General features: G+C 42.8%; 1 long non-coding RNA gene across 1 annotated transcript; it reads left to right on the forward strand.

Annotated features, from left to right (window-relative positions):
• Positions 1–8,806: 8,806 nt before the first annotated feature.
• Positions 8,807–10,130, forward strand: LOC127772332 (uncharacterized). Its single transcript, XR_008017356.1, has 4 exons — positions 8,807–8,961; positions 9,296–9,454; positions 9,568–9,731; positions 9,860–10,130. It is a non-coding gene; the product is annotated as an uncharacterized LOC127772332 (long non-coding RNA).
• The last annotated feature ends 2,711 nt before the right edge of the window (positions 10,131–12,841 follow it).

The raw sequence follows: 12,841 nt of genomic DNA on the forward strand, positions 1-12,841 counted from the left end.
ACGCTGGTGGGTACGGCGGGGTGAGGAAGAAGTAGCGGTCACGGCCTACTGCTGTGGAAGTAGAAGCCCCTGTGGTGCTGATCGTGGCTGCTCGAAGCTGCTCCTCCAGCTGGCTGACGTGCTCCTGACTCTCTCTCAGCTGCTCCTCCAGTGTATCCATCATCCCGCGGCGGTCGTTGTACTGGTCAGATAACTGCTGGAACTGGTCGCTGTGGATCTGGAGCTGTGCCTTCAGTGAGTCTATCTCACTGCCCCAAGCCTGGTGCTCCTCCTCCAGTTGAAGCTGCTGCGCTGTGAGGTCGGTCACCTCAGTCTCTAACTCTCCCATACGTCTCTGGTGGTCGTCAATCTCCAACAGAGCCTCCTCGTAGTAGTCATCTACTGCCTCAGCCCATCGTGACAACCGAGTCACCATTGGGTTGTAGCAGCAGGGCGTGTCCTGAACTGTGCAAACTGAGTTGCCCTCCTCCCGGAACGGGTGATGAGCAAACTCGGTACTCGCTAACTCAGCTCGGTGGATAGAGCTGAGTCGGAGGAAGGCCTCCCGGGCTGCATCCTGCATCGCGGTCTCTGGCAAGTCTCGGTAGTGACGTGTCTGAAAACTATAATCCAACTCGGAAGGGACTCGGGGGTGAACCTCGACCCGAGCCTCCCAAACTGAACCACACTGTCTCACTCGGTATGACGGGAACCCAGAGTATCGCAGACGCCTCAACATCCGATGCAGCTCAATGACATACCCCTCTGATTGAGGTAAGCTCAACTCCTAGGTAGCGGGTGAATCCTGGTCTGCCATCTAAGTTTAAGAAAAACCCAAAGTTAGCTATGAGTAAAACTTGTTTTATGAAGAAAATAGTTAAGAGTAGGATGAAAATCGTTCCGAGTTTTGTAAACATAGCGTTTTTATTTTTGAAAGTATTACTAAATGGGAATTTCTCCCTTGGCCAAACTTAGGAAAGGGGTGGGGCGCCTTTTGGTCTTTTCCTACAGTCGTATGGCTCTGATACCAGCTCTGTAGACCCCCGTTTTTATAACAGGAATCATTCGTGTAAACAGTACCATTTCCCTGGATCAAGTAGTTTGGTACACACGAGTTCATAGCTGAAATACCCAAAAGCACATACACGAGAGTCTAGTGCTAATTATTACATCATAAGCCCGCAGGCATTCTCTTAAATCATCGAACCGAGCGGTCCGGAATACATCCAAAAGCAGAAATAGATGAGGCAGCGGAATTCAGGCAGCGGCATGCCATTGCCACAGGCAACGACCGTAACTAAGACCTACTGAGCGCCATCGTCTTCTTCTCCCTCCTGGTAGTAGGCATAGGGATCCTCCGAAGCTTCATCTCCCGCTTCTGATTAATTTTATATTTGCAAGGGTGAGTACCAACCGTACTCAGCAAGCCACCACAGCAAGAAATGCACATGATAGGGGTATTCAAAGGATAGCTATGGTTCCTTTGCGCAAAGCCAGTTTTGTAATTCTTTTCGCAAGCCTAAGACCTAGCACAGACTAGTCAAATTTTAGTACCAGTGTTCATATTAAACAATGACGGTTCTGTCCACCATCCATTGTGATCCCAAGGATAGCTTCCCGCCATCGAGTCGTTATGGTTTTCTGAGGACGTCCACATTCCCACCTCTCAGGAAGTGGCTCCATCAGCATAAAAATCATCATGCAATATCCCATCCCACACAAGTTAAGAATTTAGAGTCTAGCCAAGTGTAATACATGTCCCGGTGCTCAATAACCGCGAGCACGGCTATTCGAATAGATTTGGTTTACTCACACTGCAGTGGATGTACACTTTACCCGCACTCCGCAACTGCCCAACACATGAGCCTCGTCCCAACACATGAGACGCGTCACGGCAAAGCTTTTCGATAACCTCGCATTGGCAGTACCCGCTCCATGAACTTAAATCCTCTTGCACTCTGGACGTCCATGTTTCTAGCAGTGAGAGGAGTTCTGGCGCTCCCGGGAAAGAGAAGTCTCACACACATATTAAATTAGGGTTCAAGTTAAGTTCTCTCTCTCACACACTCATGGCAGTCCTACCAATGGCGACACCGATGTAGGGCACGCCTCTCGGCCCTACCTCAACGGCTGTCCCATCGTAGCGCACCTGCCTCACTCAGGGGTGAACCATCTATGCAGGGATACTGCCTCCGCTCGGCTATCTAATCCGCTAGGTCTATACCCATTCGAGAAGTACGGTTGTACGGGGGTCGTTTCATGCTTAACTTCATGGCTCGGTCCTTAATTGACCGGGGACGGTACTAGCCTTTTCCAGATACCACCCAAATCCTCCGTCCGCCCCAGTCGAAAATAGTTGTTTAGTTTTATTTTTCCTTTCACAAATCATGTCATCAATATCATGGCAATGTGGCGCTCATGTCTCCACATGCCGCATCTCAATTACCTTCCCAAAGGTAATTGCCCAGTCATATAGCATTTGATAAATATGAGTATGCATAATTCTAGAATAGCATTTCTAAGCAATTGTCATAATTGACTAGGGACTCATACGTAAACATGGTTACGAAGGAATAAGGGCAAACAATAATCAAGGCATGGCATAATCACAAGTAGGATGTTCATCATTGCATGCAATTTTATTTGTAAACAAAATAATTTCGCAATTGGGATCAACATGTTCAAGGAATAGTGATGACTTGCCTTGCTCAAGGTCTTGCGGGTCTTGGTCCTCGCTTGGATCCGCAACTCTCTCGGGCTCTACAAGTACGTGCGAAGAATCGATTTTGAATTCGGTTAGAATTCAAGTAAAATCCAAATAAATCCAAATGGAAGTCGAACGCGAAAGTCGATTCTTTTATATTAACTTTACTATTCGCGGACTAGGGCAAACCCAATTTCGATTTATATATCCTAAGCTATTTTGCGGGTGTAAATATTTGGTTAGCATAAGTTTTTGATTGAATCTACCCGAGTATTATATTCATATATTTGGTTAGAAATTTCTATTGCGAGCTAAACATCGGACGGAATCCTAAAATTATCTTATAATATTATACGATTTAATTTAGTCTATGACTAAATGATTAAATATAATATACGTCTAAAATTCCTAGTGATTAAATCCGAATTTCTATCGTGAATCGATTTCTTATAGAGATTACCCAAATATAATTTATAATAGCCTATAAGAATTCATCTAATTAATTATATCTAAATTACTACCGCGAATTGATCATTTGTAGAGATCATTAAAAACAATCTACAATAATCTATATAATTCACCTAATTGTTTAGTTTTTAAATACATCTATGATTATAGCATTATTTTGCAAATACTATATTTTCGTTAATCCTATACTTAAATTCTAATATTTTTAAGTGTCCTAAATTTCTCCTAATTTTTCCTACTTATTTCCTTCTCTTTTCCCCCTTTTTCTTTTCCTTTTCTTTTCTTTTCTTTTCTTTTTCTCTTCCTTCTTTTCTTTTCTCCCTCTCTCTTCTCTCTTTTCTTTCTCTCTCTCTTCTCTCTTTTCTTTTCTTCTTCCTCCTCCCGGCTCCTCCCCGCCCCTCTCTCTCTCTCGGTTCCCTCTCTCCCTACCCGAGCGGCGACGGCGGTGGACGCGAAGGGGGGGGAGAGACGGCTCACCGGCAGCGGCGGCGACGCAGACGACGGTGGCGCGGGGACGATGGCGACGGCGGCGCAAAGCGCGGCGCGGCGCGGCGGTTTTGTGGCGGTGGCGCGGCGGCTCTAAGGTGGCGGCGCGGCGGTCACGACAACGGCGGCGCGTGGGGAGAGGGAAGGGGAGGAGAGATGGGGTGGCCGGGGTGGAGAAGAGGAGAAGGAAGGGGGCGGCCGGCTTTATAGGGCGCGGGGAGGGGAAGAGAGAAGGGAAGAGGGGAGAGGGGGGGGGGGCGCGCGGCGCGAGGCGCGGCTGCGGCGCGACGCAGCAGCGGCGGAGGCAATGGGCGACAGCGATGGGACGGCGCGCGGCGCGAGACGGTGATGCGACGCGCGATGGCGACGGCGCGGCAGCGGTGACGCGACGGCCGAGCGGCGACGGCGTGCGGCGACGAGACGGGCGCGTGGCGCGGCGACGCGATGAGCGACGGCGATGGCGATGGCGCGGCGACGTTGGCGCGGCGTGGCAGGGGCGGCATGGGGCTCGAGGCGGCGCGCGGCGCGAGGCGGCGACGCGACACCGGCGCGGCGCGGCAGCGGCGACGCGACGGCGATGGGACGCGCGGGCGCGGGGCGCGAGGCCGACGGCGACGCGACGGCGACGATGGCGACGGCGGCGCGGCGGGCGGGCAGCACGAGCGGCAGGGGAGGGGTTAGGGCTAGGGACGCGATCGAACACCTTCGCCATAATGAACAGTGCATTTTCTTATTTATTCCACTTTTAGTTTATTTCCCCTATAAATTTGATTCTATAATTTCTAATCTTTGCATTCATGAATTTTACTCAACATTTGTGTTATTCCGACTAATGGATTCACTCTAGATTAATTTATTCCATGTTTTATATATTATTATTATAATTTACTTGAATTTAATTAGAGTTAATTCTCATTCCATTGCTCTTTAAATTTGATGGATATAAATATGGTCGTAATAATATTTTACTCATTTCTATCCATACCTAATCTTTATTTTAATTTATATTTATTTTACCAATTTATTTTTTAAGGTTTATTCCTAATTAACTATTCTTTACTCACGATTAATAAACTTCGAGATCAAATCCAAATAAAATAAGCGAATAGGATCGGCATGATGCAATTAATTTTTAAAGTTTTTGAAAATCCGTATTTTTAGAGTTTAGATTTTTGTCGGTCGAATTTTCAGGGTGTTACGCAATGACGGCAGCGGGATCGCGGGGCACCGTCGGGAGAGCTCCGGCGCGCGGGTTGCGTGGATCCGACAGCCCCGGGTCCTTTGATCGACGACAATGACGGGGTCACAGGCGGGAGAGTTTCGACGCGGGGTGTGGGGCGAGGATTGATGATGGCATGCCCCCTGTCCTCCCGGATTTGGTGGCGGCGGGTCCGGTCGGTGGGCCTTGGAGCAATGGATCCAGTGGTGATGAAGGCAGCGTGGTCGCGGGCCGCGAGCGATGGATCCATCGATGGAATCCTGGGGAGAGATGCGTGCTGCGGTGAGGCTGGGTGTGGATGGCAAAGTTCCTCCCAAAGTCGCAAGCAGGCTCTAGATACATGGTGCCTATCGGCCTCGCCGCGCCTGCACACTAGTTGCCGTCTACCTCATCCTCTTCATTAGTTCGCTGATTTGTTGCTTTCAATTTGCATTGTGGATTTGTTGTGCATGAGCTTGGGAATCTGTAGTATATGAATTTGTATTGTGGATGAAATGGTTGATTTGTGCATAAGCTTGGGGAATCTATCGATTTGTGATCCATTCCTAGATTTTTTTTGAATTTGAGGCTGGAATTTGGATCTGTTTTTTCCCTTTTTCGCAAAAAAAGTTTTCATTGGCACGCCTGTGATAGTGTGATAATCAAATCTTCACTGGCGGTGCCTCTAAAGGGCTGTCTGCCAAAATCCCTTTTTTCCTACCGGGCGTGTTCTGCCTACGAAAATCATTTATTTTCACTGGCTTTTGATCGCTAGCGGCTGGCAGTGTCACCAGAGAAAATTGATTTTGGCCATTAGGAAAAACGTTTTTTTTAAGTAGCGCGTGAAAACTACAAAAATAATAGAGACCAAGCGAGATGACCACATAAAGTTGATTATCCTGCTAAGCATAGAAACATAAACAGCAAGTTCTTTTTCTCATATCTCTTATATATATATTTTACAAATTGAGTAAGACTTTATGGGATATACAAGCGGGGCAGCTGATCCCTAGATAGCATGTACAGTACATTCAAATGAAAGTTTTCATCAGATATATTTAGTATAAATTTTTATAATTCAACATGGAAGTGTGTTTATTAGGGCCTAGATGAAAATTAAAATTCCGTATGATTTGAATTTAAAGTTGTATGATTTGAGTTGGAAGCCCGGTGCTAGAGGGTTACAAAAAGCAACAAAAAGATTGGGAGGGATTATTGAGGCCCGTAGACGGACGTGATTGGGAAGGGCCGGCCGGTTACTCTCGGCCCAATCCACGGGGGAGGGATATATAGGATACGTTTCGTGTCCGTCGTCTGATATCCAGCAGACGCAGGCAAACGGACGGGTGAAAAGAAAACCCTAGAAATTAAAGCGATCGATCCAATCTAAGTTGGATAGCAAGAGCCGAGAGGACATGGATGTGGAGGCCTTGTGGAAGAAGCGAGTTGTGCCAAGCTTACTCAAGATGATTTCGATTATTTTGACTCTTTGATCCAAGATATGGAGGTCACGGGTCAAAAGATCATGCCGCCGCTGCGGATTATCAGAGATCCAGGTATAGTAAATATCACTAGAAAATTTTGGCTCACCGTCTAGTTTAGGCCGTGCATAATAATTAAGAGCGCTCTCAATTATTATATATTAATTTCTATGTTTTGTGTAACGTATAGCCGATAGTAGTACCACCGTGTGTGCCGTCAATTTATTTGGGGGGTCAGTTTAAAATTTTCTCTGGAGATAAGTGCTGCTGTTTTGTTTGATGCCAATTTTTGTGTCCTGAGAAAAGAGGATCCATTGGTATTTCAAGGTTTGTTAGGGTAATAAACAGTTGTTACATACTGTAGTTACACAATAGATTTATTTGGTTGTTCTTATTTTCGTGGCTATATGTAAAGTTTGATTTGTATCATCAGATTATTTTATGATTAGATTTTTTTTAATCACAAGGAGTCATGGCTTCCTTAAAATATAAGAATATCACACTTGGCTTTGCCATATAAAACATATCGGAGTGGAAAAAAGAATAAAGGAGGAAGGGAAAAAAATAGAAACAAAAGGGGAGCGTGGCTGGTCTGGTCAAAAACAGGCCCAGCAACTCCTCTTCCACCTGCTTGGCCACCTGAGCTGCAGCCAATGGTGAACCTACATACACTTATCTCGGTACACCAAAACCGGGTAAGATGTAGATTTGTAACCATTTTACCCTATATCAATTACAAAATTACATAATAATTATACTATTCGTATGTATTATACATTTGATGTTTTTTTTTCCGGGTTCATCACTAGCTACAGCCTAAGTGATACGGGCGGACAGTTTCACTCACATGTGCACAAGTAGAGGCAGAGCGTGAGCGCGCAATGTGCGGGAAGCACATGTCATGGGATTATTGGTTCCACGTGGTGTACAATTTTGCAAGCAAACCTACCGGCTTTAAGATATTAGATTGCTATATATGCATCATAATTATTTTTTTCTCGCCACCCATGTGTGTTGCTAGTAGTATTTCTTTTCTTTGCTATTTATTATTCTATATATGGTAGCAAACATGTAGTATTAAGCCCTCATACAGTAGCAGCATTTTATATCATAAGATGTTATAACTTTTTTATAAGTTAAACTTTTTTTCTCTCATCAATTCTATAGAAAAACATCAAACATTTTCAACACAAAAGAAATATATAGTATCAAAATATATATTCAATAAGAAATTATATTTAATAAAATTAATTTAGTGTTATAGATGTTGCTACATTTTGCTATAAATATAGTCACACTTAAGGAAATTTTACTTTGAAAAAAATCCAAAACATCTGATAATATGAAATAGAGAGACTAGTAATCTTTAATAATGTCTTTTTATTCAGCATTATTATTATTGATCTTTCTGGTCTCAAAATTAAGAATATGTGAAGAAACTGTGGGGTTGGGAAAGGCTGCTGCCATACGACTGCTCTGTTACATGGTCTCATTATGCCGAATATCTTCACAAATATTACGATTGCAATGCTCCAGAGCAAATTCTTGGTAGCAGCAGTGCTGATGCAGCTGAAATTGTAAGCAACCAGCTTATTTCTTTTTTGCTAGTCTTGTTAGCTAATTAAACAAATGTTTGCTCGCACCAATTATTTGCAAACACTAACGATGATCTGCGGTGCGATGGTTGATTTTAGTGTCTCAAGAAGGAGAAACAACTTGTGTCCAAGTGGAATGGTTTGAAAAAGGCTGATGATGTGGAGATGATCTCACCCAGCAAAACAATCATTCTGAGTAAGCTCATATATATAGGAGCGTGCACATTCAGGTGGTGTTTGGATCCAGGGACTTTAGTCCCTGTTTTTAGACACTAATTTAGAGTATTAAATATAGACTACTTACAAAACTAATTACATAAATGAAAGCTAATTCGCGAGACAAATTTTTTAAGCCTAATTAATCCATAATTAGAGAATGTTTACTGTAGCATCACATAGGCTAATCATGGATTAATTAGGCTCAATAGATTCGTCTCGCGAATTAGTCCAAGATTATGGATGGGTTTTATTAATAGTCTACGTTTAATATTTATAATTAGTATCCAAACATCTGATGTGATAGGGACTTAAAAGTTTTAGTCCCATCTAAATAGGGCCTCGGTCCTCAGCACGGCAGAGGGTGCATTTTCTGCTGCTTCTTGCGCCGCTTTTTTTTATAATGGATTTTCATTAATCCGGCCTCTATATCCACGAAAGATATACACAGCCAAAATGATACAAGAGCACTGAGACTCATTCCTCAACGAGGAAAACACACAACAAAAAAAGAAAAGAAAAACAGAACGACCTCGGCACACCCCTGCTTCTCTTCTACTTCCTGACATACTCTCCTGAAACGACCAAATTTGACGAGTGGAATTCGTCTAGTCGCCGCCACCCCTAGTGTGCCGTCGCTACAAACCTCCGTTGACGCTATCTTCATCGTTTCAGGTGAGCTGGCGCTACGTGCCACCAATTAGCCCACTTTCATCCATCGTCACTCGTCATTTAGTCGGAACTAGCCGACGGGATCGGCTTCCACTTTGCCGGATGCCTCCATGCCCATAGTGTTGCAGTCGTCGTCGGGGAAGCTCTTCCGCCGCTTTGGTGGTACGAGAACCGAATTCTGTTCCTCTCTGTTTCTGGTTAGGGAAATTTCACTATTTTTAAGAAGATATCAGGAGATATATTTTATAGTATATCTCCAGGTACAAAATTTTGGTAGCTACGTGTATTTTCTCAAGGTTCGTATAATTTTTCCTGGTTATCGTTGTGAGATAAAAACTAGTCATAACAAGATAAGATAAAATGCAAGTGATCCGATCTCTTTCATGCAATTCTTGAAAGCGTTGCTGGGTGTTCATAATTTGGGAATTAATTTGCACAACTACAAATTAACTGGCGTTCTTTTCATGGATTTTTACTGCAAAACAATGGTTTCTAGTGTATCGCCACGGAGGCTGACCTGATCTGCGAGTCGCTGAGACGCGGTGCCGATGCCACTGATTTCTTGATCGAGCAGAGCTGTGAGATCCGCATGTGTGCCTTGAGCCTTATGAACTGCAATTCGGACCATTCTGTTGCTGCCGCCGCCGCCATGATGGTATGTGCCTGCCAAAACCAACTTAATTTTGTCCTGAATTCATCCTTTTTTTTTAATTTTACTACCAACTTAATTATGAGCACTCACTTACTGATGGATGGCTTCAATTCAAGGGTATCGCAAAGGAGGCCAAAGCTAGGATCGAGTGGATGATAAAAATGAAGGAACTTCTTGATGACTTTAACTTGCCTGACGATCAGCTCATGGAAAAGACTTTCTTTGCTCCTGGCGGTCATGTGGATGACATTGCTTCTTCTGAAGCTGCAAAAACTACCAGGTACTGACATAATTTTTGCTGACTCTGAATGTCTTCAAACCTACATCTTCATCAACTTTTAATTGTTATGTAAGCTCATGGTTTACAACATTATATATCGTCTCTTGACTGGCATCTCTCTTTTGCAGGGACAAATAGTCCAGTTGAGAATATTCAGGAATCAGTATGGTTTTGTTGGCTGTAGATCGGAGGGCGTCAAATTAAAAAAAACAGTTATATGTTGTGGACTGAAGGTTGAGAGCACTGAGATATCTTGTCAATGTTTGTTCCAAGTAGTCATTGACATGTTTTCAAACAAATAATAGGGCTTGTTTCTTAAAAAGTGATAGTGAATCATGTCTTCTATATGCAGTTGCATGTGTACCTTGCTGGCTTTCTGAAATCTGAAATATATAAAGAGCACAAAATTCGGCTTCAAACTGTTGGACGACAGGGACTAATTGCACTTCAATTCTACAGCTTGTGTCAAATTCGACAGGGACAAATTCTTTTTTGCTTGTATCATTGTACCATTGTACAATTGATTAGGGAGTTACTTTCCTTTTGAGGTTATATGTCAGTATGTTACGGCCAGCTAGTACTACTACCAACTAGGAGCAGGGTTCACTATATCGGTTTAGGGTTTTTGATCGGGGTCACCGAAATCCCGTAATTTTAGAAATTTCGGTCCGAAATTTTGAACAAAATTTAGTTGAATTTGAACAAATATTATCTAAATTTATGAAAAAATTCAAAAATTTCGGCTGAATTAATATCATATCGGGGGTCACCGAAATGACCGATTTCGGAAATTTCGGTCCGAAATTTCCAACCCTGACTAGGAGTGCTCAATGCTTATTTGGAAGGATGAACAGGTGGCTATGGCATGTGCAAATGTAACTTGAGTAAAAGAAAATATCCTCGTTTTGTCTCTTGCAAGCAACCAACAGCAGTCTTTCTCTTCTTTTTTTTTGTGCCAAAATTTCATTTTTCATCAGCATTTATTCTCCACATTCAAAAAAAAAGTTCCGATTTCTGAAATATATATTGATTGATAAAACTGAGCATTGGAGAAGATCAGCTCAAGCGACATAACCAAACCTTTGATTCTGGATGGAGCAAAGTACCTCTGCACAGATGGAGTATAACAAGAGATAATAGCACAGGATTTAACATGGAAGCCAGATTTTCACACGGTTCATGCATATGGTGCTGGAGAAAATTCAGATCACAGACAAAAGCAAGCAAAGTCTGCATGTTAATTAACGAAATGATCACCATAGCAGATAAGATGAAACCAGATATACAAAGATGACCACTGGACCAAAGCGCCTAATCCTGCAGAGGTATAATACTAAGCATTTTCCTCAACATTGCCAAGCACTTCATTGAGTTTAGACTTGAGACAACTCTCTTGATCTTCCTCAATAGAAGATTTCTCGCTGCATCTCCTCTTCGTCTTGGGTGTATCCTCAGACCTGGGACTTCTCACTTTGTCCTTCACCAGAGAGGCACTTCAAACTGAGAATAATTAATATGGTCTAATTACAGAGAGTAAGCCTGTCTAATTTCACTGATCAGCTAAGAAAGAAAAGACGGCAGCGCCAAATCTGGCTTAATGCAGGCAGCATCTTTTAATTAATCGAGTGAGGAAACAATAAGAACTGAATAAATGGTTCCTGGTTCTTGAGTACCAGATCAATGAACATAGTGCCTAATGCGACAATGACAAGAACAGCAACAGTGTGTATGAAACACCATCATGCATATCTTGTAGCATTTATGGTCATGAAGAAAAACATTATTGGTCCATCCATTCATGAATCCTCAATTAATTATAAGATGTGCAAGACACTAATCAAATATTTCTGAGAAAAAAAGGTGGCAATTAGCTCACTCCTGATCACAAATAGCACAATTCATAACTAGGCCTCGGCCAAATTCCAAATCATGCTGCGGCCAAATTAAAGAAATTTAATTAACAACATCAACAGTACTTTGACCACCAGCCTTTTCCACTGACCTTGGAAGAAGGAAAGGAAGACTGTTGCAGTATGGTCATCATAACATCCAAGGCTCTGATCCTGATCAATCGGCTCTCCTCGAGCTCACAACACGGAAGTGATAATGATTTGCTGAAGATGACAAGCTTGTTCTCTTTCTTCATCCAATCACACAGCATTTTAGCCTCCTTTGCAACACCCTTGAATTGAATCGAAGCAATCCATCATTTTAATTAATTTGCAGTTATGTAGTGGCAATACATTTAGTTTAAGCGCATTAGTGTTTTGGCAGAAGGATGACGCACCAGCATGGCACCGGCGGCAACAAGAGATTGGCATCCTTGGAGATGGAAAAGGCTCATGGCACACAGGCGGATGACACTGCTTTGCTGGATGATGTCATCCGTATCAGTAGCGCCATGCTTGAGCAACTCAAGCATCAGCTCAGCCTCCTTAGCGATACACTTAATTGGATCCATTCGTTTAAATTACATTATTAGTCAACACACGGCCAAAATGGGCAAATAAAATATTGAGTAAATTTTAGAAAACCCCAACTTTAAGATGCACAAAACTATAAGTATTATGACGCATGGAACATAAACACAGTTCTTATGGTCTACGTGTTTCATAAGACCCCGCCTTTATTAAAATCTTGGTTAGTTACAGCATATTTGAAACAATATTTTCAAAGTAGCGAAGAGGTGAGTCAAGAACTTAATAAATAATTTTTTTAATACATTCTATGTTTAGAATTTTATCTAAATTTTCTCAACATATACAAAGGTGGGGTTTCGTGAAACTTTCGAACCATGATATCTGGGATTATATCCCACAAGGCATAATACCTGTATTTTTCTGTAGCTTTGACCATAAAACATGGAGTTTAAGTTCACTCTAAAATAATCTATCTGGATGCTAGCTAGCTTGCTACCCAAAGGATTACATACCAGAAAAACTACTACTGCAAAAGCAGCAGGAGGCATTTCTTCACCCCCTGCAGAAGAAGAAGAAGAGGCAGGAGCAGCAGCTATGGTTGAAAGTGCACGATGCTTGATCAGGCTACTCTGAACAATGGTGTCGACGGGCAAGATATCCTCCTGTAAAGGTGTCATCCGGCTCTTCCCA

The sequence above is a fragment of the Oryza glaberrima genome, chromosome 4, assembly GCF_000147395.1.
Source record: "Oryza glaberrima chromosome 4, OglaRS2, whole genome shotgun sequence".
NCBI lineage: Eukaryota > Viridiplantae > Streptophyta > Magnoliopsida > Poales > Poaceae > Oryza > Oryza glaberrima.